Source organism: Cynocephalus volans, chromosome 5 (genome assembly GCF_027409185.1).
Source record: "Cynocephalus volans isolate mCynVol1 chromosome 5, mCynVol1.pri, whole genome shotgun sequence".
In the NCBI taxonomy this organism is placed as follows: Eukaryota; Metazoa; Chordata; class Mammalia; order Dermoptera; family Cynocephalidae; genus Cynocephalus; species Cynocephalus volans.
Window position 1 is genome coordinate 132,524,707 of NC_084464.1, and position 26,899 is coordinate 132,551,605.

At 37.4% G+C, this 26,899-nt stretch overlaps 1 long non-coding RNA gene across 10 annotated transcripts in view; it reads left to right on the forward strand.

Moving 5' to 3' along the window:
- Positions 1 to 26,899, forward strand: part of LOC134378640 (uncharacterized) — a 151,486-nt gene that overhangs the window by 951 nt on the left and 123,636 nt on the right. For 3 of the 10 annotated variants that reach the window (XR_010023672.1, XR_010023666.1, XR_010023664.1), the window contains exons 2-4: positions 16,079 to 16,134; positions 18,851 to 18,903; positions 21,020 to 21,145. This is a non-coding gene — a long non-coding RNA (uncharacterized LOC134378640). The remainder of the gene's footprint in view (positions 1 to 16,078; positions 16,135 to 18,850; positions 18,904 to 21,019; positions 21,146 to 26,899) is intronic. The other 7 variants (XR_010023670.1, XR_010023663.1, XR_010023669.1 and 4 more) reach the window with 5 other exon arrangements.

Here is a 26,899-nt window from a genome sequence, read left to right on the forward strand (position 1 = left end):
TCTCCAGAGAGCCGAAGAATGAGTTGCTTTTAACCATTTGAAATCCCCAAGAGGCCTACCTGCAAAGCCCTGAATTCTGTGTCCAAAATGTAGGAATGTGATCCTTTGTCACTTGGGATAACGGTTTGGTTGCCCAGCCAGACAAGAGACAGAATGAAGTCAGCGGGGGTTGAGTAAGGATGCAGTTTCCTGGGGGAGATTTCCAGCACTCTCGCTTTGTTTTCTCCTAATACACGTAGGAGTTTTACTGTAGGGAGTAAAGGGAGGGAAAAAGGATGAGTGGCCGTCAATGTTTCCAGAAAAATGGGTCTATTTTTATGTTAGAGCAAATGAGTATGTGTTGGGTAGGTAGAGGCTCTAGGTGTGGAGATGGGAACACAGGGGTGGGAAGAGAGGTGAACCAGACAGGAGGAGGCCAGGAAGAAGCTTGGGGTTTACAAGGGGCATTTAAACACAGCACTGCTAGGGTATTTGAGAAATGAGTGAATTTTCTTATTCTAAAACCTATAATCTTCAAATGTGGATTGGACTTGGTTTGTCTTAAAGTGAAAAATTTGATTATATAACAAGAACAATGTACTGTTGTATCTAGTTAAAAACTAAGAGTGTCAGTGAATACTATATTTTCAGTGATTCCCCACACATCTATGAATAATGATTGACTTATTCCCCGAGGAGGCTCAGCCTAATGGAGTGAGGTCAGATCAAGGAAAGAATAGGTTTTATTACCCCTGCAGTTGTCAAATGTGGCCAATAAACCTAAGCATATCTTTATATTTTAATACTGCTACTCAGTTTCACTAAAGGATCCGATTAACTGTGCTTTCATTTAGAATCTATGTTGTTTAGTAGCTTCTTTTGTTAATAACTCCAGTTACCATTTTATGTAAAGAGAGAGTGATTCTAGGGCCATCACCGTTTTTGTCTTTCTTAATGCAACATGATTTGACACTGGAGTTAGCAATGAGTAGATTCCTTGCAGTTGATGCTTCAGACTATAGGTTTAAGATAAGCATATCTGTTTCTGATGCAAAGTCAAGCTTTATAAAGAACACACTGTAGATTTATAATTTGAAAACAGCTTGTTTAAACGGGCCACATTTTTAAAGTGTCAATTTATTCTATTGAAAAATAGCCAAGAAAAAAATTAGCCACCCCACCTTCAGTATAGCACATCACCTGTACACAGTTACCTCGTTAAGCAAGCCACATGCTGTACAGTGTAGTTGCATGTCCACAGTGTGAATGGCCAGCAGGGGGGCCTCTGAAGCGCAGGAAGAATCTTCATCATTGTTATTTAATGTTCTTTCCAAGCATTCCTCAAAAAGAAGAGGCCTAATAGTTCCTATTTAAAGAAGGAACATTCCAAGTTATGTTAATAGACACATGTGTATTAAAGGCAACTTGGCCACCAACTTTTTCTTCCCATGTGGATGATTTTAAAAGTCCAAAATATGTGGGAAGCCGCAGTGAAATCTTTCAAGACCTAAACCCTCAATTACATCTACCACTAATGGTTGGAAAGGTGTGGTGGATGGGGAAGGGTAGGGATGTGAAGCGTGAGCCTCATTGAAGGAGGTGGGATGTGGGCTGGGTGGTGAGCTCTCATAGTGAGGTAGATGGGAGGACACGGGGAATTTTTGAATCCTCAGGAGTGTCTGAGAGCTACCACCATCAGCTTCATGCACACGGGGCGGAGACTGTCATTCATGGAGTGGATAAATTGCTGGACAGGGTTATAGTTGGATGACCTGGGTTGTATTCTGCCATTCACAAATCTTGGGGAAGTCACAAGGAGGAGCCATATTTCCCGGTTTCCATTTATAACATGAAGATAATAATAAGAATTTTGTATTTTATAGGGTTCAATGAGGATTAAATAGAGGAAAATTCTCAGGGAATTGGTTCTTTATGTTTTTTGATCTTTGTTGATTTTGTCTCTTTATATATTGCAAGAGTATTACAGTTCTGCTCTGTTGTTAAAAATGTTAAGACATTATAAAAAAAAGTTTTGTTTTACTGTAAAATTTGTGTGGTCCTTCAAAATCTCAAAAAATCAATATTCAGCTCCAAATGGATGGTTTTAATATTGGCTAAGAGAAAATAAGTATCTTGACATATACAGAACATATGAAATAGAATAGAGAAATATTCTGTGCATTATAAGGTTAGGTTGAGGATTTATGGTCAAAACTCTTTTGAAGGGGTTAAAATAAAAGACTGTTATTAAGAGAATGACATAGACGGGGCGGGGGAGAGAGAGAGAGAGAGAATATGAGAGAAGACACCCAAGACATTCACAGACGCAAAAGTATGTTTTTATTGTGATACAGACCATCAAATGCCAAGAAATTCAAAGGGAAAGGGTGACACTTCGTCCTTAATTCATACCTTGGGATCTGAATTCTTGCACTATTATAAATGACTCAGCAAATGTTTGTGTGCTCCTGGGCAGTAAAGTGGAAATAGTGGCCTCTTATAACTTCGTCCAATTCTGACTTATCCCCACCCTTTTGACTGACAGCAGGTCAGAAATGAGAGAAAAACTTCTTTGAATTTCTGTGCAAAATGGTTAAGATGCACTAATTTTGACTTGTATGCAAGTGTTTATCTAGCAAATGCTTTTCAGAGAACATTTTTTCCCCCTGGTAAAATGAGGAATTCACTAAGCTGGCCACTGAGCCCTGTTTACCAAGCTATATAAGGTATGTGTGTGTGTCTACTAGGGCATCATTTGTACAGGACGTTTGGTTAAGTCTTGTAAGATGTTCAGCTACATTCCTTCCCTTATGTTTTTTGTTGTTTTATCCCCCTTAAAAAAAAAAAGTTACTTGATCAGGTATCAGCAGACATAGAGAAAACCTGGCACGTCTACAGGAAAGTGGCCAGACTTGGAGTGTTTGTGTACTTAAAGAAGGAATCTTGCACATTTTCAACTTTCAGTTGTAGACATTTTCTTATAAGAGCAAGAAGGAGTCAGTGCCAGCCCTCAAAGCGGAAATCAAAGCTCCCAGGGAAACATACCAGAGGAATGTGACTCAGAGCCAAGACCCATACGCAATGCATACACTGAGCTGTCACGCTTATAGGAAGCCTGGCCGTATATGGGCATCTGGACAGTGAGTGATTTGTCCTTACGGTGGACTGAGAGTGGACTTCCAATGTTTGTAGCGGGCTTCAAATTCAATCATGTAAATTAATTCCACTGAAAAAAAAAATAGTGTGCCAGAGGCTTTTTGAAGAATAGTAGTAAATATTATTCTAAAATCTTCAAGGACCCTGGCTTGGCTTACATGACCTTCTATTTTCTTAAGATGAAGGTTAAGGAGAGGTCGTACTTGCTGAGAGTTCAGAGGTGGGAAAGAAATGCGGATGTTTACTGACTAAATTACATTCATTACCTTCATGCTTTTTCCTCTTTATAACTAGTTCTCTGACTTTCTCAGGATATCTTCTGATGCAAAGGTATTTGTCAGAAGGCAGTCAAGGCTGTTCCCTGTGGTTTGTGTTTTATGTTTGCCTGTTCATTTCCTTGCTTGTAGATGAAGATGGGGGCCGGAGGAGTGAGAAAGAAAAGGAAGTTTCAGTTTTTCATAAGTTATTTCCTTCAGTGTACCATTTATTTCACTGATTTTGTTAGTTTACTTAGACTCTTGTTTATTAGTTTACTTAGAATCCTGTGTTACTTCTAGTCAGCTTTTGTTAATCTAAGGTGGAGTCACAGAACATGGATGTTCCTAGCGATGAGCCCTGGTTGTCTCTGGCACTGTCCCTAACAGGTTAGACACTCCATTTCCCTACAGTGTATCAGCCAGGAGTATTTACAACCCTTTGTATTAACCCCAATGTGAAGAGTCCTCTTGATGATACTGAAGGTAATATGAGGTCATATTCAAGGTGATATTTAAGTGAGAGGGAATGAAAAGGAGGAGAGGTAACCATTCTTTAAAACGTGTGATTTGGGGAGACCAAATCAATAAGTTTAGGAGGAAGAGAGAATTGAGACCAGCCAATTGATTTCAAAGAGTAGGAGTAAATGAAAAGATAAATATTTGAAAGGATTAGTGTAAACTACACATGAATGCATCCCCAGGGATTCCGATGTGGGGTGAGGAGGTGGGGCAAACTAAGCCAGGTCCCAGAAATTCATCCTTGGAAATGTGCTCCTAACAACAGGCCTGAGCCCCTTTTCACAACTTCAGGGATCCCTGGAACACTTTTTATTTTTTAAATTGGTTATGAGTATTCATGCAATACAAAGCTGATTGTCACCCCTAGTGCCCAAGATGTGAAGGCCAGATTCATACTGGCAGCATGCCCGTTACCACAAATTGAGATTGCAGCCTGTGTCCCCCACTCAATTATCCCCAACCTCCCTCCCATTCTCCTCTCCCCCACTCCACTTTGTATCACTAGGTATGTTCTCTCCCTCTGCAAGTCCAACACACCACTGTGGTCTTTCTTTCCTTTCTTCTTTCTCTCTTAGCTCCCACTTATGAGTGAGCACATGTGGTATTTATCCCTCTGTGCTTTCCTTATTTCACTCGACATAAGTTTCTCCAAGCTCATCCATGTTGTTGCAAATGGGAGAGTTTCATTCTTTTTTTATGGCAGAGTAGTATTCCATGGTGTATATATACCACAGTTTCCTTATCCAATCATCCATCGATGGACATTTAGGTTGGTTCCACATCTTGGCTATTGTAAACAGAGCTGCGATGAACATGGGAGTGCAGGTGTCCCTTCAACATGATGATTTCCATTCCTCTGGGTATATAACCAGAAGTGGGATTGCTGGATCGTATGGAAGATCTATCTGTAGTTGTTTGAGAGACCTCCATACTGTTTTCCATAGTGGCTGTATTGATTTACAGTCCCAGCAACAGTGTAGGAGTGTCCTGGAACACTTTTTGAAAACCATTAGATAGAGCCTAGAGGACTGGCTAGGAGGCTGGAGGTGTGAGTTTCATACCTGCCATTTACCTGCCGGGTGAACTCAGGAAAAGAATTTACCCTCTCTGAACCCCAAATTTTCCACCTGCTCACAGTTATTGTGCAGCTCAAGGAGACAATATGAAAGCACTTTCATTTGAGGTATTAGGGTCTGAAAATTACCCTTCTCTTCCGTTCTTCAGTGGCTCCTCCTTGTCCTTAAGACTAAGTCCAACTCAGATTGACTTTAAAAGCCCATCACAGTCTGACTTTATAACACTGCCCAATTTTACAGGGATTTTAGAGTGTTAAAACTGGATGAGAGCTCAGAAAAAATCAAATCCTACTTCATTTTTTAGATTAGGTGCTCAGAATTGATAGAGACATTTAACAAATGAAACTTTTATTTGCCTTATGCCTCTTACATCCCTTACATGTCATCTATATGACAGGAATGTGTTTCTGTTTTAGTCATTGTTTTCAGGACACATAAAAATTTTGAAATTTCATACCCAGCTTATTTTTATCACCTTAGCATCTATACCCTCATATCCATTAAATAGTTTTCATGCATTTTGAGGGGGTTTGTAGGTCATTTTTTAGCTACTGTTAATAAGAATATGATATGTAAATAATAAACAACTAAAAATTTATTAGTTATGTCCATGCTGTTTTATCTCTCTCTCTCTCTTTTTTTTTTTCGAACCCTTGACCTTGATGTTATACCACTGCACTCTAACTAACTGAGCTAACTGGCCAGCCCCATGATGTCATGATGTTTTCCTTACATTTCATATTTCTCCAAAACCAAGATGGTGTCCTTTTGCTTTACATGATGCCACAGATCTTTACACTGTACATATATTTGGATTGACAGTTTTCTTTCATTTTATTTTGTAATGTGAACTGTGCTACCATGATGGTGACAAGTAAGTTTTCAAATTAAAAGCAAACTGGGAGCCAGAATGTTCGAGAATGCTGAGAACTAAGTTGTTGAAATTGTCCAAAGAGTTTCTATTTTCCTGTGTGTGAATTTTTAAATAACTGGGCTTATGAGACTCATATAGCAAAATCTGAACACATGAATAAGGATTTTTGAGACAGAATCTCATCTTCTAAGTGAGAGCTTTCACCATATATGAAGAAAATCAATCTACTTAAACTCCTGACATCAGATTTGAAGTAAAAGTGAACTAATGCATTTTTAAATTTGGCATTAGAACCCACAATGCTGATTTTGTCAGATCAGTTGAACAGGAATGCTTCTTAGAGCTCTGTCTGGATGTGTGAAATGGATACCAATTTTGACTGTATCACCTTTTGTTTATATAGATCTTTTAAATTTACAAAGCCCCTTCCCATACACTGTCTCACTTCAGTTTCATAACATTACTGGGTGGTATTATTTTCCCCATTTTGCAAGTAAGGAAATTGAGGTCCAAGGATGCTGACATAACACAAGCTTGGGTAGAGGTAGAGCAGGGACATGTGAATTTGAATTCATTGTTTTTAAAGAGAATATACACCACTGTCTTTCCAAACTTCACAGCATCTTTTCTTCACATTCTATGCACAGTGATCTCTGAATACTGTGTGTCCTTGAGGTGGTTGTCTCAGATCTTAAAGTCTTAAAGCAGATACCCTAGAAGAAACATAAAACACCTGTGGGCTAATTGGAAGTCAGCATTGTGCCATGCTCTGAGATAAACATGAAGTAAAAAGATAATGTTTATAAATCTGTATTAGGAGAGAAACTTGGGGTGAGACTGTTTTTTTTTTTTTTTTTTTAGCAATTAAGGTTTTTGTGATTTTGCTATGTAGACTGATGTGTTGCTTCATATTCCCTAATGAGCTCATGCGGCTCAAAAAGGAAAAATGAGTCAAGATGATGGGCATGCTTTGAGAAGCTTCCTATTAGGGTGTGCACTGCTGTGACATCAGTTTCAGCCCACACTGCAGATGCTCAGTCGCTAACGCTGTATAGTCTTGTTTAGGCTGAGACTGGGACCAGCCGCAGACATCCTAAAAGTCTTCTTGAATAATTGCATCATTCACTGATAAGCTACCCTTGTGAATAAATATGACAGTATGGAGCAGGCCATCACTACTGAAGCAATATCTACTGTAAATATGCATAGGTTTTCCTCAAGTATCCCTTAATAAATATGTCCTGGCATGTTATTGACATGATGTTTATTTTATGAACTTGTCTTTACTGAAAATGCACTGGATACACTTTGTATTTCAGGCTTACAGCTTTATCCCTCTCTCCTTTAGGGATGGAATGCTTTGATTTGAATCATGACTAGTTTCATGTTGTTAATGGAATGTGATCTATGTCATAACCGTGTATGGTGGAGGTTCAGAGTGTTGTCTAGGAATGGCAGGTTTAAGATGAGGGAATTTTCCTATTGACCCGTGCTTGTGTGTGAAAGTTAACAACTACAGGATAAAGTTTCATATAACCATAGACTTGCTAATATCTGGAAATATTTCACCATCAAGCTATTTCTCACATACAGATGATGAAAGCTTATTTTGTCCATCTGAATCATTGGTGACATTTTCATCATTTCTAATGACGGCGCTGGTTCTTCTTGATTGTGTTTTGTCTGCCGTTTCCATACATGGTTGCTTCCTAAGGCTCCATCTGCCTGCTTTCAGCTTAGTAGATAAGCAAGCAGACTTCTGGTCTAGCTCCAGATAGGCTTTGAACCCATCTTCCTTTGCAGTAGGGCAGGGCACTGCCTGTGGGCTTTGACTGCTTTCCAGGCAGGCCCCTCCCTCACTGGTTCCTCAAGCAGATTTTTCTTGGTCAGCTTCTGAAGTAGCTTTTGGGCGGTGGGGGGACCCACAGCACGGTGGTGTCTCTCCTGTGTTCTCACTTTACTCCCTGAAGTCTGGCTTTACTCTAAAGAGGGTTCAAGAATTCCAAACTCCTGTATTTCTCATGCATTACATCCAGCTTTCCAGGAAGGGAAGACGACCTTATGTTGAGTAGAAAGGGCCATCTGGAAGCCATTTTGTCTATAGTAAGTGACAAGGACAAGGGGAATCCTTAGATTCTATGCATGTGAGGGTAGCAGACCATGAGGCAGCTTCAGTGCACCAAATCTGTCTCCTGGCATCCTTTAGAGAAGTGTTACTGGGGGTCATTTTGCTTGGGGTTCCTCACTTTTCCTGGCAATGATGGTGGTGGGGAAATACTACTGTTTTACTGTTCAGGTGTCCCGATATTCAACCAAGCTAGGCCTAGAAAAGCAGAGGGGATGGTGTGGGGAAGACACCTGATAGATCATTTAAAAAACAAAAAAAAACTTTGGTGTCTACATTCCGTTTTTAAGATCTTTAGAATAAAGCCTGACAAAATAAAACTTGATTTATATTTAATTAAACAAGATTTTCAGCAATTCTAGTTTGACATCGTAGTATGAAATTTTATTACTTAGAATACGTTAATTCTATAGTTTAAAGTAGTTCATAAAATTAGCCACCATTTTGTATTTACTGAAGCCAAATTTTTATCTTGATTTTTAATGTTCTATAAATAGAGGTAGTAATATAGAATTGATCTGAATATAAAATTTGCTGGACTTTGTATTTCTCTTTCTCACTATTTCAGGAGCAATTTTTTTTCTTTATTTCACTAGTTATATTTTTAAAATATGCGACATTAAGCAAATTTCTTAATCTCGCTAAGGTTCCCGTTGGCTTCTCTTAACTTGGAGAAAATAATAGCATCTACCTCATAAGATTTTACAAATTGTTGTTAAAATTTGCAAAGATTAAGTACCCAAAATATTATAAAGCACCTAGAACAATGCTTGTCAAAGAGTAAACACTCAATAAATGTTTGTTAAAGTAACATAAGACTTTCCTTTTAGTTCATTTCTAAATATTTTCAGATATTAAATTTCTGTTTTAGCACATTTGCCAAATATTAGCCCTTAGCCCAGTAGCTTTAAGGGTCATGTATTATACAGATTATAATGAAAGAAAAGAATGTTGTGACTTTTCATGTTGACAGCCTTTTTCTAGCAAGACATACCATTGTTGTTTAACTTGTGGATGATTTATGAATTGTGATTCCATCTTTTGGATCCTGATTTTCTTTCTTTCTTTTTTTTTTTTTTTTGTCATCAAATTGCCACACGGGGGAGTGTAAGTTCTTGAAAGAAGTGAAGAATATAGTTTAGGGAATTTGGTACCAATTATTATTAAAAATGTCCATATCTAAAATATCTAAACCGATTGTGTTAATACCCATGAGAAAGTAGAAATATTTAAGAGAAAATAATAATTGGGCCACTCTTCAATCTTGGGTTTGATAATTTTGTCATAGTTGCAAAAGCAGGGTCTGGAAAATGTCTCTGTGCAATACGGAGAGGTATATGGTTGTGTGTGTGTGTGTGTGTGTGTGTGTGTGTGTGTGTGTGTGTCCACACGCACATGGGCAATAATGGTGCTGTAGGATAGGGAGAAAATATGTTTCTAGTTTTTGCCATTAAAGTCATGAAGTGAAAAAGAGAGGGGGTGAGAAAAAGAAAGTAAGAAGGTTCTAGTTTATATAAAATGAGGGTGAGAATGGCTTGGATACATTGATGTCTTACAGCCTCACAATATGGATGATACTGAATCTACTCTGTAGATATGGGGGTATTTTACCTTACAAAATCCAATAGCTAGATAAGACAATCCCAAAACAGAACTGTGCAAGTAGAAAATGAAATATCCCTTAAAATAATGCAGTTGCATTTAATAGCTACAAAAGCTGTGACCTGATTTTATAGTCCAAATGGTCAGAAACACAGTTATCTCCTCCACCTCTTTGAAAAAGAGAAGCACAACAAATGTCTTAGAGAAACTGAATGGAGGATCTTAAGGGATGGTGGGCAGTATGATTATGGTACCAAGGGGACCCTTCTCTTTGGATAGGTGATCATCTTTGCAGATGATTGGTCAGCCTTCCTTCTGTGTTCTCTGTGTCTTCCCCGAAGTCCTCCTTCAGCACCTCCTGATCTGCCGTGGCTGAAGCCACCTTTCCCACACTCCTCCTCCCCTTCCTCCCTCCCCAGTTTAGTACGGTGTTCTGAAGAAACTCCATCCTAAAGATTCCTTCTTTTGTGGATTTTCTCGTGTTTGTCTTTCCTAACTATTTGCAATGCAACAGGCTTACTGATTTTCTGACTTGTTGAGGGCTTTGTCCCTGGCTCACATTCTTCCACTTCCCCCTGTGATGGTTCATTTTAGGTGTCAGCTTGACTGGGCCATGGGGTGCCCAGATATCTGACTGCAAATTATTTCTTGGTATGTCTTTCTGTGAGAGTATTTTCAGAAGAGATTAGCGTTTGAATTGGTGGGCCGAATAAAGCAGATGGCCCTTCCTGGTATGGGTAGGCATCACATTGCTCTTCTAGTACTTTGAGGAACTGTAAGCTATGCTTACACCAAATAAACTTCTGACTGTAGTAGGAAGCTTGTTTTAATTAAGTACATATTCACTCCCGTATATATACATGCAGTGAAACAAAATTTTATAGAAACAATTTTAATTGTTACTATATGTGATACCCTTGGTAGTTCAAAATCCATTCTATCCCATTTTTAAAAAAAATCTGGTCTTTATCTCTAAGTTTATTTTACTGTCTCACTGAACCCACATATTGGATATGCATTCTATTGATCAATCGATCGATCGATCAATCTATCTACATACACAAAGCCTAGGAACCCCAGGTGATCAGGATACACTACCTGATATGCAGTAGAAGGAGGTGGGGTGAGGATGTGAGGTTTGGGGATGCTGTGGACATTTTGGGAGTACCTGTGTGCTAGGAGACAAATATGTGGAGTCCAAGGAAGAAGGTGAAGGTACCATAGTGAAATACAGAGCAGAGAAAACCTAGGTTCTTAATGCTAAATCAAGCCTTGCCTAAAGGTAGCCCTATCTCTCAAATTAACCAGTTTCAAGAGCCGATGTATCTCCCTACCCCCTTTATTTTTTTAATAATGATTTCTAGGTATTGCAGAAGAAAATGTCCTAGCTGATACAGAGTTGGTAGTATAAGAGAGATATAGTTTTACTTTCACATTAATATTTTCTGATGTAATTACTATAATAGCATTTTCTAATTCTATTGTAGAATTAGGATATATAAGTACTTCCCAGCTTTTTTAAAAAACATAATTGTATATATAGAAAATGATAACATTTTTATGGTATTTTGAGGCAAATGCATTCTAAAAGTTCTAAATTCTGGAAGGGAAAAGGTCTATAAATTCTTTCAGTTTAAAGATACTAAAGATCATAGGGCAGCTTGCTGGAAAATTGCTTCTTTTTTTTTTTTTTTTTTAGTTACTAGGTAACTTAATGTATTTCTTGGAAGTTGACTTCTGAGTATTTGTGAATAACCTCTCACACAGTATCAAGTACAAACAAATCCCCCATTGAATGAATTCCTTATGTAAAGTTTGGGAACAGCCTTCAACTTTAAAATATCCTATAAATATTCTATATTTAGCTAAAATAGCATAATTATTAAGGTCTTAGGAACTATGGTGATTTATATTATGGCATATTTCTATCAGTTCATAGGTAAGTATTTTGTATTTATTGATTGTACAAATAAAATATCTGAGGCTTATGTATTTATACCTGGTAAGTTTATGTTTTTCAGAATAGAGAATATAGTGTTTATGTTATTCAAGCCATAATTTACTAAAGTAAATAATTCTTTAGAAAATTGGATAGCAATACTAGTAGGTGTTTAGGAAAAGCTGCTGATTGACTGACTGGGTGATGGAATTTAAAAAATTAATGCAGTTGTCAAAGTTGCCTAACCTTAGGCATGAGAAGATCTTAGTGTGAAACTCTCCCAGACTAATAAATCTATTCAAATGCCCCAAATTAAAAGTCCATAGGTCATTTATTATTGTTTACCTGTCAATCAAATAAGTAATTCACAAATATTTTGAGCATTAGGTATATTTCCAACATTGTGTTAAACACAGTGGAATATAAAAAGATATCTGATTCTTGCTTATGAGAAGGTGATGATCTATTTACAGAAGCAAAAAAATAATACGAACTAAATGTTAAACCAATGATCCTTTCAGTTGTGTGAGTTTGGAACCACAGAAAACTGAAAGGTCTGAGGGGGTGGTGTAATGGAATATGCTATGACCCAGAAACTAGAACTTTTGAGTAGCTTTGAGGCACACTTTATGTTAGAGCCACACACCATGAACCTCATAATCTCTTGCTCAAGTGTCAGTGAGTCAGTGATAAATCAGTGTCAATGTCAATGTTAAAGTCAGGTGTCAGTCGTGGAGGCATATAGCCCTAAGTGTTCCATGAGCGAACAGGAAGAAGTAACCAACCTGGAAAAACCCAGCCTGATTTTTTTTTTTTAATGGACATAAGCTGCATTAAAGGATGTGGGAGAGAGAAACAGCATGGGTATTCCAGACCTTAGGAATGACAATGAACAGTTTTGACTTTGGGAATGCCATGGCATATATGGAAGAAAGTAGGTGGGCTCTTTTGACCTGAGCCACCATGGAAAGATTAAGGAAAGGACTGCAGTGAAAGGAGCCAGAATCCAAATATCTTTCTTTTATTCTAATGTTGAATATATTGCTTTATTTTTCACTTCTCTAGTCTTTTGGGATATATATATTTTGGTTTATATAATAGTTTTCTGGGCCCAGAGAATGTTAAGACATTTGCCGATTTATTTTGGTGACCGGCAAGGGGATCGCAACCCTTGGCTTGGTGTTGCCCGCACTGCGCTCAGCCAGTGAGCGCACGGTCATCCCTATATAGGACCTGAACCCACGCCCTCGGTGCTCCTAGCGCCACTGCACTCCCAGCGCTGCACTTTCCTGAGTGAGCCACGGGGTCGGCCCGACATTTGCCGATTTAAAGAGTATAATTAAGAGAGCCTCAAAACCAGGAATTAGTAATGGTTAAGTTTTGTTATGCTTCTGTTTCTCCTATTGCTTTAATAAATAGTATCTATTATATTTTCTTTCTACTACTTGCAAAGTGTTGGGCATATGGAAAAAACACAAAGCACAATAAATATGCATTGAATTGATGTGTCTTTCTTTAAGGCAGAGATTATATTTCTTCTTTTTATGCTTTGTCATAACTCTTACTAGGATGTTTTACACACAGTAGACATCCGATAACTATAAAGTATTAAAAATATTTGTGTTGTTCAAGAACAAACATGGATAAAGTCATTACTTGACCAAGCTGTCTCATAAATTCTTTCATGCATTCATTCACTTGGTAAAGGGCACATTCACTGGGCACTGTGCTAACGTGAAGACTGTTGGTCTAATGGTGATTGTAGAGAGTTTCCTGTCTATGCTTTTGCACAGGCTGGCCAGCTTTTGGCCTGTACAAAACTCTCAGCTCCCATGTCACTTCCTTTTTGTGGTACTCCAAACTGGTTTAGGTGCTTATTCTTTTACAGCCTTTCTCTATGGTGATTTGTCTGTATACCTTACCAGGCTAAGCTCTGTAAGAGCAGAATTGAGTCTTTCATCTCTATGTTGCTAGTACCGAGCCCAGTGCCTCATTGATCAATGTCACTTGATGAATGTTTGTTGAGTGTTTGCAGAACAAAAATAATCTTTAATGGTGGTGTTGTCAGATATTTGGCTTTGAACTGGCAATTTGGTGATTTAAGATTAACTTAAAATAATACCAGAATTATAACAATTTGTACACAAAAAATGAGTTAAAAAGAAATAAAAGTTGAAAAGTCATAAAAATTCATTGTGAGATATAAGATGGAATATATATTATCATTAGTGAACTATTCCTGTCGTGAGGGTATATAAATCTTTTATTGTGGAAAACTTTTACTGCATAGCTAGTATTTTTGTTGAAACGTCACAGGTACCCTTTTAGTATGCACTGTTAGAACATCAGGGCAGCAGGGACCTTAGAGATCATTGAGTCCAAATGCTGGTTAAGTGAAGGAGGAAATGCACTTGTTTGCAGAGTGCACAAAGGCAGGCAGATTTCTGAAGTGTTTAAATACTTACCTATGTTAGATAAATGAATTCATAAATGAGTTCGTGATTCTCTAAAGTTCTCAACACAAAGAAATGATAAATGTTTGAGGAGATGGATATGCTAATTACCCTGATTTGATCATTACACATTACATACATATATTGAAATATCACTCTGTACCCAGTAAATATATACAATTATTACATCGATAAAAAGAGACCAATGTCTATAGAAGGAAAAAGAAAAAGAAAAAATTACCCTGTCACAATGTAGATTTATTATCATTACAGTAAGTTAGAATTTCATGAAAATATGAAGTGGAAAGGTGAAATTTAGGAATTTTTGTTTTTGTTTTTGTTTTTAGTAGCCATTGCATCAGTAGAGCACACATCTTTTGTTTGGTTGTATAATAAGAAAGACTTTCAATTTTTCCTGGTAAAGTATAGTTGGAAGAAATTTTGGAAGGTGTGTAATATACACAATAGTTTCCTTTAAACCAATCAAAATGCTTATCTCTTCATTTTTACATTAGGCTATCATATCTAAATTTAAGAAGCCTAATTAAAAATAATTATGTTAATGAAGCCATGATGTTTATTCAAAATTTAAGTTAATTAGGAACTGTCTTTTTAAATACCCAACTGAAATAGCACACAAAATTTTTTTTCTTGACACTCCCAGAACCAAATAAGTGATGACTGTTATCTCTCTGTTAGGAATAGGTATAAATTAGTTTTAAAATGTTTTTCAAAAACTTAGAAATATTGTTTGTAACAAAATGTGTTTATAACAAATACAATGGAATCTATTATCATATCATTATTTATTTGATTGTTTTCTTTTAGAACTCTCTGAAACACACAGAACTTATGCATAAGGTAGTAGTAGTTACTGTGGGAAGTGCTTTTATGCACTTGGAAGCTAGAGACAATTCACATGTCTTGGACTGAGTGATAGCAGTGATGTCACTCAGTCCTCAGAATGTTATTTGGAAGAGACATTAAATACAAAATGGGGGGGGGAGACTAATTATTCTTAGCACAAGTAGGGTTTTGTCTTATAAGGAGATTTTATGAAGTGTATTATTTTCCCTAGAAACTCCTTAGGCCTAGCTCATGCTTGTTTTTATTTTCTCCAAATCCCAGAGAGCTTTGTGTAATTAGTAAGTACAAATTGACTTGACTTGAATTTTGCTTGGTTGGATTAGGCTGCTTTTGGGTCAACCAGCACCTCAAAGGCATGGAGATACAGCCTTCCTTTCTCTAGTGTGTAGAACTATTACCTACTCGTTTAACTCTTGGAAATTCTCTCAGATAGCCACAGACAGTAGAAAATGTCCGGATATTAAAGCAGGACACTGCATACTCAAGGAACAGCCCTTGTCAGATTTATCTTCTCTTTACCCTGAATTAGAACATCAGGAGTTACACATAAATTTAAAATCTAAGCTACACTGCTTTTAAATTCTGCAGACTCATTTAGGTAAATAACTTGTCTTTTATGTGTTGTGTTTACATACGAATGGAGGCAGTGTATTCACTTTCATTGACAGTATCACAAGGTTGAGAATTCTACAACTGTCTGAATGCTATGAAGGTAGGTAATTGTTATTATCACACAAGCAAGAGAACCAACAATGGAATTGGAAGATGAAAGGGTAAAACAATACAAAGTCAATGTTGTGTGGTTGTAGTAAAAAAAAAGACATAGGACACTAAATTGAAAGTAAACCAAACTGAAAATTTACTGAAATTGGTGTCTCTTTTTCTTTTAATTTTATACTCATTTGATATGTGGAGTAATTTTTAATACTTATGTTTAACCAAAAATTAAAAATCAAATGCAAAATAAAGTCTAATTTCCACCTTCCTCCACCCAAAAGGAAGAAAATTAGAAGTATTTAACAAATATTTTACTGAGTTGAGTTAGTAAAACTGAGTTGACCTGACTGGTTATAAAAGTTCAACCTATATAGATGTTAGCAGATAATGTTATATGGGCAAGTCTTGAACAGAAAAGTAATGGAATTTCCACTTTGAATATACAACTAGACCAATTTAGTAATAAGTGTTTTCTTTGTAGTTGTGAAACTAATATCATGTACTTTGGTTTCAGGTAGTAACATGAAGAAGTGACTGACAGAACCTAATTTCCTGCTCTGAAAATGTAAGGTATGAAAGAAAGGAACAATAACTGTAGAAATTCAAACATATGATCACATACTGATCAAATCTTACCATTCAGTATTTCCATTTGTAAACTAGATTTTTATTGTACATAAATATAACAAAGATATGTGCTTTTATTCAGTTTCTTTTTTCTTAAAAACAAAAGGCAAGGCATCTGTCCCATGAGATGAACAAACTTTGAACAGTGGTTGCTAATTGCCATGTCCTCTAAATATGGTCTCTAGAGTTTATTTGGTGTGGTTCATCTTCAGGAAGCTGCAGAGTAATGACAGAAAAGGGGCGTACAGGAAATACCGAAGGTTTAATTTTATCTGTAGGAAAAGTCCCATGAAACTATTACTGAATTAGGCTCTTGGTCCCAATGAACAACGTACCCAGCAGTAAAGCAAGCAGTTCTTTACTAAAAGAGGAGATAGACTTATTCATAAGGGAGGCAGCTACAGGAAAGCTAGATCCCCAAGGGGAGATGTTCAGGGTCCTTTATAGGGCAAGGGGTTGGGGTGCAGACCAACGTGGTCATTCTGCACCTCTGGAAGTGGTCCATTCTATTCTTCCTCGTTGCATCATGAACGCTTGCTCAGTTAGGGCTCTGGTCCTTGCACCTGCTCAGTAGGTCCGAGATGGTTGTGGTGGTCATTATCATCACCCCGGGAGGGTCATTGTAGCAGTCACCTTGAAGCTTTGTGCAGGAACTCCTAAAGGGGTCTTGAAGTTAATTTGTAACTTAATTTTTATGATTACAGGGAAAGAAAGAATGGGTAGATTACAATAAGTTTTAAACAAAGCTAACAGTTATATTTTAACAAGCCTTGGGGAAGGGTTTTTTGCAACTTAGTGAATATTTGTTCCCCTCTTATCTCAGTTTATTTTATCAGGGAAGGATATAGGATAATCATGCACCCTGGGGGTCTCATCTCATGACTGAGGAGTGGAAAAGTAACAAAATGTCCTCTGCAGGGAAAATAGAGTCAGTTTGGTTCACAGGCATAGCCCTATTCTATCTCAGAACAAAGGAAACCATTTCTAAACTCTCTTAGAATAGGTTTTTTTTTTTTTTTTTTTTTTCATTTTCTTTTTAAAGCTTGGGTTAGGAATATATGATAGAAATTAAAGCACGAACATTTTTTGCAGTTATTCCTTTAATAATAATCACCCAGTATCTGATGATTAGTAATACAATTGATATTATTCCCTAAAACCCTTATGAATTTTATATAGATAAAATTAAAATTAGAGAGTTTTTCTGTTTTTTTTTTCCCCCTTAAGGCTTGGAATATGTATTTGAAGACTTGTCCAAAACCACATAGCTAGTTCGTGGCGAAACAGGTGTCCTGACTTTAGCTCTGTCTCTGTTGCTTTTTTCTTTCTCTTCTTTTCCTATTACATCATCCTGTCTTATTTATCATGGAGAAATATACTCTGAGGAAAATAAAAATAAACAGAAAAGAGTAAAATGAATTGTTATTTTTGGTAATTTTCAGCATCTTAGTTGATTTCACTCCCAAGATACTAATACCCTGTAATGTGTGTGATCTGCAGCAGTGGAGCATAGGTTCTAAGCACAGGCTCTGGAGTCATACCTCTTGGTCAGGCTGGTTCTGCCCCTCACTACTGGGAGAGTTTGTGTCTCATGTGTCTTTCTGGAAGATGGCAAATGTAGGAGAACCTATTTTTTAGGGTGGTGGTTAGGATTCAATGAAATGTAGTTGATTTAAAGTGCTTACAATATCGTTGATGTATATTAGCAAGTGCCCCAAAATGTTAGATATTATTGTATTTACTATTTAATGTTACCAAGGAAAACAAAAGATTTACTATCCCAGATTACAATACTAAAAATATCAGAAAACAAGTAGATATTCACTTTCTAGAGAAGGGCATCTCAGTGCTCCAGTGATCTTTCTTATAAGCATTATGAGCTCATGGTAAGGGCCGTTAAATGATAAATAGGAGAATAACATTTTCACTTAGCAAAAACCTCATAAACTAAACTAATTAGCAGATTAATTACTAAATTAAATTGTTTTGCTTTGAAACTTGGGTTTTATGCTGAAAGATATTGATTAAATAGACTAAGAATTTCTTTTAGATGTGGCATTAGTTCTCAGAAAATAAGCATTGTGTTGAATTTAAGGCATTAAATATTCACTAAGTATGTGAGTTAAAAAAATTGTGAAGGTTTTGAGAATTTGTGTTAGAAAATCTGTTAAAAACTAAGCATCATAAAGTAGTTTCAGTTGTGGTCCTGATTGAAAAAGTTGACAGCTTCTATTTTTCTTATCTGGTTAAATACATAGATAGAGACTTGTACAGTTGAAAAAAATCTTGATTATGTAGTTTCATGCTTTCCAAATTTTTAACCATGGTGCCTATTGCACAAATGCGATCTTGTACACAAACCAAGAGGAGCATCTGTGGTGGTTGCCAAGGAGGGGACTGGAGCTGGACTCTCCATGTCTATAGCACTTGGGGCTCTGTACATCTTTGCTTTTATGGGTGAGGAAATTGACTACATAGGCTTTGGGTGCCTTGCTCAAAGACACATACCCAGACAGCCAGTGGAAGAGCCAGTTATTGAACAAATATACTGTGCTACGCCTACTCTTTTGATTGAACCCTATATCCTTCCTAGTAAAGAATCTGTAACTTAGAGAGCTTAACAATCCAGATTTTATTTTCTCTTTTCCACTTTTATTAGAAAGAGGCATACCTGACAAGGAAGTTCGTGTAACTTGATAATGTGTGTCAAAGGTATGTGATTCTCTTTTGATGTCCCTATCATGATCCACATATCTGGCTTGCTTTTATTTGAAAGCTCAACTCATTCTCTAAGCATACTGTGTAATAAAGTTTGTATTGAAGACTTCATTTTCCATGATAGGGTCACTTGTAATGGATCAAGGCGATCCACCAGTATTTGTTTTCTGACTGCCAGAAGAAAGTTTAACCTTCTTGAAGGAAGGTATCATTCAAAGCCTCACAAGTTTTCATCTATAATATTCAGCAGTTAATAAAAACTTGTAAGGCATGCTATAAAACAGGAAGAAATGACCAAAACCCGAGAGAGAGAGAGAGAGAGGGGAGAGAGAGAGAGAGGCAATAAACCCATAGATGATTTAGATTTTGCATTTATCAGATAGGGACTTAAAAATAACTATGATCAATAAAACCAAGAAAATAGAAAAAATGGTAGACAAAACTGAAGAAAAGATGGAAAACTTAAAGAATTGGGATCTATGTAAAATAATCAAATGAATATCCTAAAACTGAAAAATATGATATTTAATATTAAGAATTTTGGATGTTTTGAGTAGCCAGGTGCACAGAACACAGGATTAGTGAACTGGAAGACAGGTCAAAATGAAGCAGAGAGAAGAAGAAGAGAAAAACAGAATACAGCATAAAGGGCACATGGTATAGAAACCGACTTCTGAACTAATTATTCTCCCAGAAAGAGACTTCATACTCAGCTCTACAACTGATCTACAGATCACTTCTTTCTAGCCCATTTGATACTAGTAGAAGCGTATTTAGACAAATCAAATTTCAGTGATGATTAAAAGCATTTGCGTTTTCAAGGGAAGTTAGAGAATTGAGAGATTTTTTTTAAAACTTTAATTTTAATGGAAAAATTTGTTTCCTTTAAGTGCTGTCTTTGCCAAATTATGACAACTGAAAAGTGAACCGAGTACAAGATTCTGGGGAGTAGGAACAATTTGGATCAAGATTTCTTCCTAAAGGAAATATTAAAGTGTCATAAGATTTTATTAATATTTCCATGTTTTAGTTCTTTTTTATTCTTATTCTGGTTTTCACTTCAAAGCTATTTGGATCAGTGGTAGATCCCTGCCCACTTCACTTTCTCCTGTTTTCTTTGCTTCCCATTATTGATCTATTAGTGCTTGGGCTTCTTGCTGTTTTACTATGTTAAAAGTCTGTAAGGTTTTCCATTGCTGGAAGGTTAGGGAGAAATCAGAATTTTTGATCCAAGTCTTTGTAATTTGCAGCATAAGAGATGTCTCACCAGCTGCAATGCATCTTTTATATGTCTGTATTAGTCCATATCTGTTGCTTATAACAAAATACATGGAACTGGTATTTTATAAAGAAAATGAAAGTTATTGCTTACAGTTTCAGAGGCTCAGAAGTCCAGAGTCCAGAGAACACATCTGGTGAGGCTCTTGGTGGTGACTTCAGTGATGCAAGGGATCCATTGTGAAATGGTAGAGCAGAGAGTGACTGCTGCACTGTCCTACAATCCAACCACCTCTTCAAGGCTCCACCTTTCAATTACCATAATAGTATTTCCAACCCTCTTAACAGTCACAGTGGGGCTAAGTTTCTAATACATAAAACTTGGAGGACACAATTCAAGCTCCAATGAGTTTTGGGGGGTCATAATTCAATCCAGTACAGGGTCTTAAACTATTTTTCTTGAGACTTTCATTTATTGCCTGTAGACCCACCCTGACACTGTTGGAGAAAAATAGTACACTCTGACTCAGGTGATGGATATACTATCTACTGTAAGTGACTCATTGTACAATATGTCCACGTAGTGAAACAATACACTATACCCCCATAAATATGTATACTTAAAAATAAATTCAGAAAATATACTCTGACAATAGTCTTATTGGTTCCTTAAGAAAAAAATGAAAACATGAAAGGCATATTTATAAAGACACTAATGAAAATTGGATAGTATATTCTATCTCTTTCCTATTCACTGATTCTCAACTAAAAATTAGCCAAAAGCCAATGTTTGGTATAAAACCTTGGCTATTTTATATGTGCAGAAATGGCTTCTGACCTTCGCCTTCATAACATTGTGACCCTCCTTCCCCTTACACTTTTCACTCCACAGCCTCCCCCCAAATCCTTGAAGGCGAAGAGGTATCCCCTGGACATCCAATGATGTATGAATACATTTGCAAATATCTGATTTCCCTCAAGATCTGTCCGATGCACTGTGATGACCCAGTTTCTCAGGGTAAGAAAAGCCTAGGTTTAGTCTAAGTGTCTGCACTTCAGGCATCCCTGAAGGCAGGGATGCAGGAATATTTCCTGAAGCAAGCTGCAGGAAATACTCTTCATAGTATGAAAGCACTTTTAAGGTCTTTTTTTCATTATAAAATGCTTTCACACATGTTTCGTCATTTGAATTTCTCAAAAGTTGTGTGGTGTAGGAAGAGTGAGTATTATTATTCCATTTCACAATGAGGAGACTAAGGTAGAAGACGGAGAAGCAAACCACCCAAGGTGACAGCAGGTAAGCATGAAAGCTCGGAGTTGCCTTCATTGCTGCTCAGTGTTGACATGCCTACGTAGGAGGCTTGGATGGGCTGGTGGGGGTACAGGGGGCATCTTTACTGAATTGCTTTTATAGTCTGCAGCAAGACTCTACCTACCTTAAACCCATAATCAGTATAAACTGTACTTTGGAATACTGTTTTAGCACTAGTGGAAGATAGATGTTCTGCACGACAGCCGACTTTTACAATATGACTCCCCAAATTCTTCAGGGAAATGGTCAAAGTTTCAGAAATTTGTGCTGACCTTGAAAAAGAGGAGATGGACACCTGGAGGTGATATGGGAAGATCAGGAAAATGTTCTTAGGAATGTACTTTAATGGGTTATCCAGATTAGACAACATCCTGAATTAGAAAGAGCTTTGTAGATCCAGAGTTATTTAAACTGTCTACCAACATGATGCCAAGCACATCAGCATGTTCTGTGTGAGTGCGCTTAGTGTCAAGGTCATGCTGGTAGACAATTCTTCATGGATTTCTCACATTTCATTACGTGTTGAGAGCAGAGATACTAACTTATTTTATTCCATTCTATCATTTTAAGAATGTTTGTATAGTGAATAACCTTGCAAGATGGAGGTGGTATCTCCCTTCAGAGCACAGGGCAGACATGCTTGCTGTCTAACATAAAAGAGTTAGGGTCTCCAAGCCCAGAATTCCTCTCCTGTAATGCTACAACAAACCATTGTCTGTGGAAGCTAGATATACACCTGGTAAAAGCCACTGCAAACAATATGGGGATGTTCATATAATTCACTGCTGATCCTCCACTGCTGACTTCAGCCCCTTTAAGACCAGCCTTGAGCAACCTGGGATATAGGTTGTCAATCTGAGGAGGTGCTTTTACTCTGCCATTTTATTGCTCAGCACATTTGGAAATTATCTTCACTGTTCCTCATTAGTCTGGATTTTGATCCTTCACTCAGTGCTAGACTTCCATTTCTGAACAGAACTCCAGTTCATGTTTGGGTGATAGTTCTTGTCAAGGTAACCAAGTTCTGTTTTTTAATGTTTTATTATGATGAATACAACATAGCCATCTCTGATGAGGTTTATGCTCATTTAAGACTGGGAATTTTTCTTTGGCACTCTCGGTTAAGTAGGGACCAGTTATGGGTAAGAAAGTTCTCCAAGCTTGGGCTCTCCTCTTGTTAAAGGTTAGCACGATTTTCTAAGACTTTATCCTGCCCAGTGACTGTCATGTTCATTTCTGTACCTGGCCCCCTCAGGCTCTTTATCTTTACTAGAGATTTGGACCTCAGTTTGGCCACCTTCATAAGTGCTTCACTTATTCTTCTGCAATCTACCTTCTCCCTTCTAAGCCCCTTGTAGGTCACCCATTTGAATTAAGGTGCTGACCAACTCTGATAACTTGCAGTAGCTCAGTGAATATTTGTAGAATATTGAATCAAGATACCGGGTCTTTTCTGGGGTCTTTCACCAGAGCTCTTCAATCTAACTAGGACCTTGACTTCCCCAATAAAAAATACATGGAAAGTATTAATAATACTTCAGGAGTATTTAAAGGAGTAATAATGCTACAAGTAGTAAGATAACATTAATCATAGTATCAACATTGGCTGAGTCCTTACTATGTGCTGGACACTGTGCCAAGTGCTTTGCATGTATTGTCTCATTTAATTCTCACAAAGTTACTGTATGATTATCAACATTTTACAGATAAATAAATGGACACAGAAAGGTGATGTAATTTTTCCAGAGCACACAGTGACAGAACTGAGATCCCACCACCTTCTAAGAGCCAGGAATATCTGCTGAACATATTATCTGTTTAAAAAAGAAAATGGAAGTTTTACTTTTGGGTAAGGCTGAATTAAAGCAGCCATAAAAATGTCTTCTTTATCCCAGGTGGCAGATGAGTCATCAGGTAACACACTTGAAAGCTTAGAAGACAGAGCCACACTTGACAAGCCTGACATTTATTGAAAGCAAGCCATGGGTGTTCTAGCTCAACTCCTCATTTACAGATCCATCTGTCATAGCCATTGGGCAATTAATTAATTTATCCTTTCATTTATTCTAAAAGCATTATTGAACTCTGACTTGGTGCATAGCACTGTCCCTAAAGAATCCTGGCCAAGTGAAGGCAAGCAATTCTCTCTAGGGGAAGGAGAGCATCTCCTGGCCCTGCCTGAGGCCAGGAGTTCACCCCACAGATTGGGAGGAAGATTGAGGAGCCAGGAAGGGTGTTAAATACACACGAGGAATCTTTCCCTGATTGTAAGTACAGGAGGGCAGGGACTGCGTGTCTATGTCTTTCGCTGCTGCTGCTTTTGTGAAGAGTATGTTGCCTGACACATGGTAGTGGCTTCATAAATATGGTGAAATAAGTTAAAACAACAGCCCTCTTGGAAGTTCTTTTTTGCCTTAATCATTCTCCTGGAATTTTACTTATTAAGTTGTTGACTGGAATAATTGGATATATTGGCTTATTATAAATGTTCCTGTGTTAGATTAAATGTGACTAAGTTTCAGTTTCTGGTCTTTTTCTTTAGCCGGAAAATAACCTCATTATTCACCAGATCTTGTATTCTTTAGTATCATATTTTGGATCAAAACAGTATTTCTTTTTTCTTATTCCCAAGGCACAGAGAAAAATGCCACAGAAAAACTACTTACATATGACTAAACTATTAGGTCGAGCCATATGAAATTGATGATATTTTAACTGTTAGTCCAAAAATCCTTTAGGTTTAACTTAATAGATTGTACTTCTTTTTAAAAAACAACAACAACAACAACAACAACAACAACAACAAAACCAACTGAAATGCCTATACACGAATAAACATCTCTCCACCAACATTTCCATGGTACATTCCAGGGTGGAGACTAACTTCTGGCCATAATGAATAATATTTGCATTTTTCTGTTTCCTTATCAAAATTCTTCTAACTGGATAGCCTGCATCCTGAAATACTGTTTTCCCAGTTCCAACTATTACGTGAATATGTGCTGGATAATTTATTTCATACTATTTGAGGCCTTGTGAGTATTATAAGAATGAGAGGAAACTATGGAAATTATGGGTTCTTGGTTCCCTCCTTTAACAATTGTTTACAGAGTGCCAACAAAAACAATATTTACTGCATGACCAAAAAACAAAAAAGAAACAGTCCTGGCCTCCTCGGAATTTATGGTTTGTATTGTTTACATCAAAGATCTTTGTAAGTAAGTGTAAAATTACAGCTGTGATAGGTGCTTTGGAGGAGAGTGCATAACAGTGTGAGTATTAGGGAAATTGATCAAGTCAGGGAGGGTGTTTCTGAGGAAGTGGTGACTGAGCCAAGGTTAAGTGCACCTCTTAACCAGATGAAAGGGGACCAACGGTGGGGACATGAAGCAAGGCACTCAGTGCAGTTCAGTGAGTGTTTATAGAGTGCCTTCCATATGCCGGCCACTCTGCTTAGATGCTGGGAAATGAAAAATGAATTAAGCACGCTCTTTGCTCCCAGTAGATAGCTCACTATAAGGGTTTCATTGTTGTGTAATTTATGAGTTAGGAGAGCCACTCTTTATATATTTATTTTGCTTCTGTAGTTTGAGTTTCATTGTCTCAGGATTACCTCAGCGAGGCGAGTCTTCCTCAAGAAATCACACACAGTCTTTTTGTCACGGAGTCAAAGTTTAACAAACAAAAATAGTTCGCTAGATGAAAGTCCAACAACGCTATTCTAGGCTTTACCATCTACTGAACGTGACCCCCAATTGTAGCTCAGCCCTGTTTCAGAGTCTGCCAATGGCATGGTTCCATGAGGACCCCTGACTGCTACCAAACGAGAGAGGCATTATTTAACTTTTTAAAAACTATTAGCTAAAACTACTAAATTATTAATCCAGCCATAAAAATGAATTATAAACATCCTGTATATGTACTTGATTAATCTGTTTTCATGCTAAATATTATTCAGGCTGGAGTACAAACTCCTAAGGACACACATGAAGTATCGGGGGTGTAAACCAAGGTTAGGGGCAGGAACTGTGGCAAAATGCAGATTGCCAGAACAACATAAAAGAGCAAAAAAACCAATACAGCACACACCAGTGGCAGATTTTTGCCCCAGCCTATAGGTCAGGTCTGCATTTGCTGCACCCACCAAAAGCACATGCTAGGCCTGTCATCATTACTCCCTACAAAGGTCTAGGCCCTTTCATTATCTTTCTGTTTCTGATCCTGGAATTGCTTGTTTATTCTAGAGCTTACTGACTCTTGCCCTGTGTGGACTCATGCCCTGATCTTGGTGGAGAACTTGCCCCATGCTAGTTCTGAGCGATGCACCCTATGCTCTCTGGCTTTGCCTTGTTTGGGTCACTTCACCACCAAAGGCCCCAGGACCCCACCCTGCCCACCAAGCTGCTTGGCCTGCAACTTTTGCTAGGACTGGCAGACTGCCCCAAAGGGACGGACGAGGAGGCCACTGACACCCAGCTCTGTGTCTCAGTCCTGCTGTCTCATTTCATTTTTTTCTTACTTTTCACTCTTCTGTGCAAGGACCCACAAATTTCCTTTATTGTTTAATGTCAATATGTTACACTATTAAGGCTCTCTTGAACTGGCTGCAAATTCTAAACACTTGTTTTCTTTTTCTCGTGTGTGTGTGTGTGTGTGTGTTTGTGTGTGTGTGTTATTGGAAAGGTGTACCTTATCTTTCAGACTCATTTATTAGGAGGCAAGTAATATTTCCAGGTTAAGGAAGAGGACACTTCCATATTGCATACCAACTTCATACCCCATGGCTTATTATGGCTCAACCAAGTAGAAAAGAGCAGTAGCTTCCAAATTTGGTTTCTTGAGTATGCACAATATTGTACAAGTCCTAGAAATATATTATGCAAATGCTTGAGTATTAGTGGTTTGAATTTATTAGATAAAAGGTTTTAAAGACTCTATTTTAAAAAGTTAAGTTGGAGATATAGTATATAGCATTAAGTGGCCTTTTGGAAAGTGCAATGTATACTCCTATATTCACAATCCATAAAACTTTTGAGACATTGCTTTTGAGAATTGAGTCTGTGTCCTGTCTTTAACAATTCCACACTCTTCCTGTGAAGAGTTATTGTCAATCCTGTTGATAATAGCTGTGATTTTTGCCTAAAATTTCTAAATGAATGTGGTGAATAACATTATCAGACTGTCTAGCAAGTTGTTTGTGTTATTTCATTTCCAAATTATTCTGTAAAAAGGAATTTACATGAGTACCATTTTACCCATTAAATAACTGTTTCTGCTTAATTTTTTTCTGGAAATATTATTAACAATATACTCCAGTAATGATCTAGCCCAAGACGTTCTCGTGTTATTTTGGAGCAAGTTGCTAGTGACTCATAGCACGTTGGGCATCCAAGCTATGGTTAACTGGTGGTCAAGTTAGGAAATTCTGTTCCCATTAACTCTCCCTTTCTCAACCCAGAA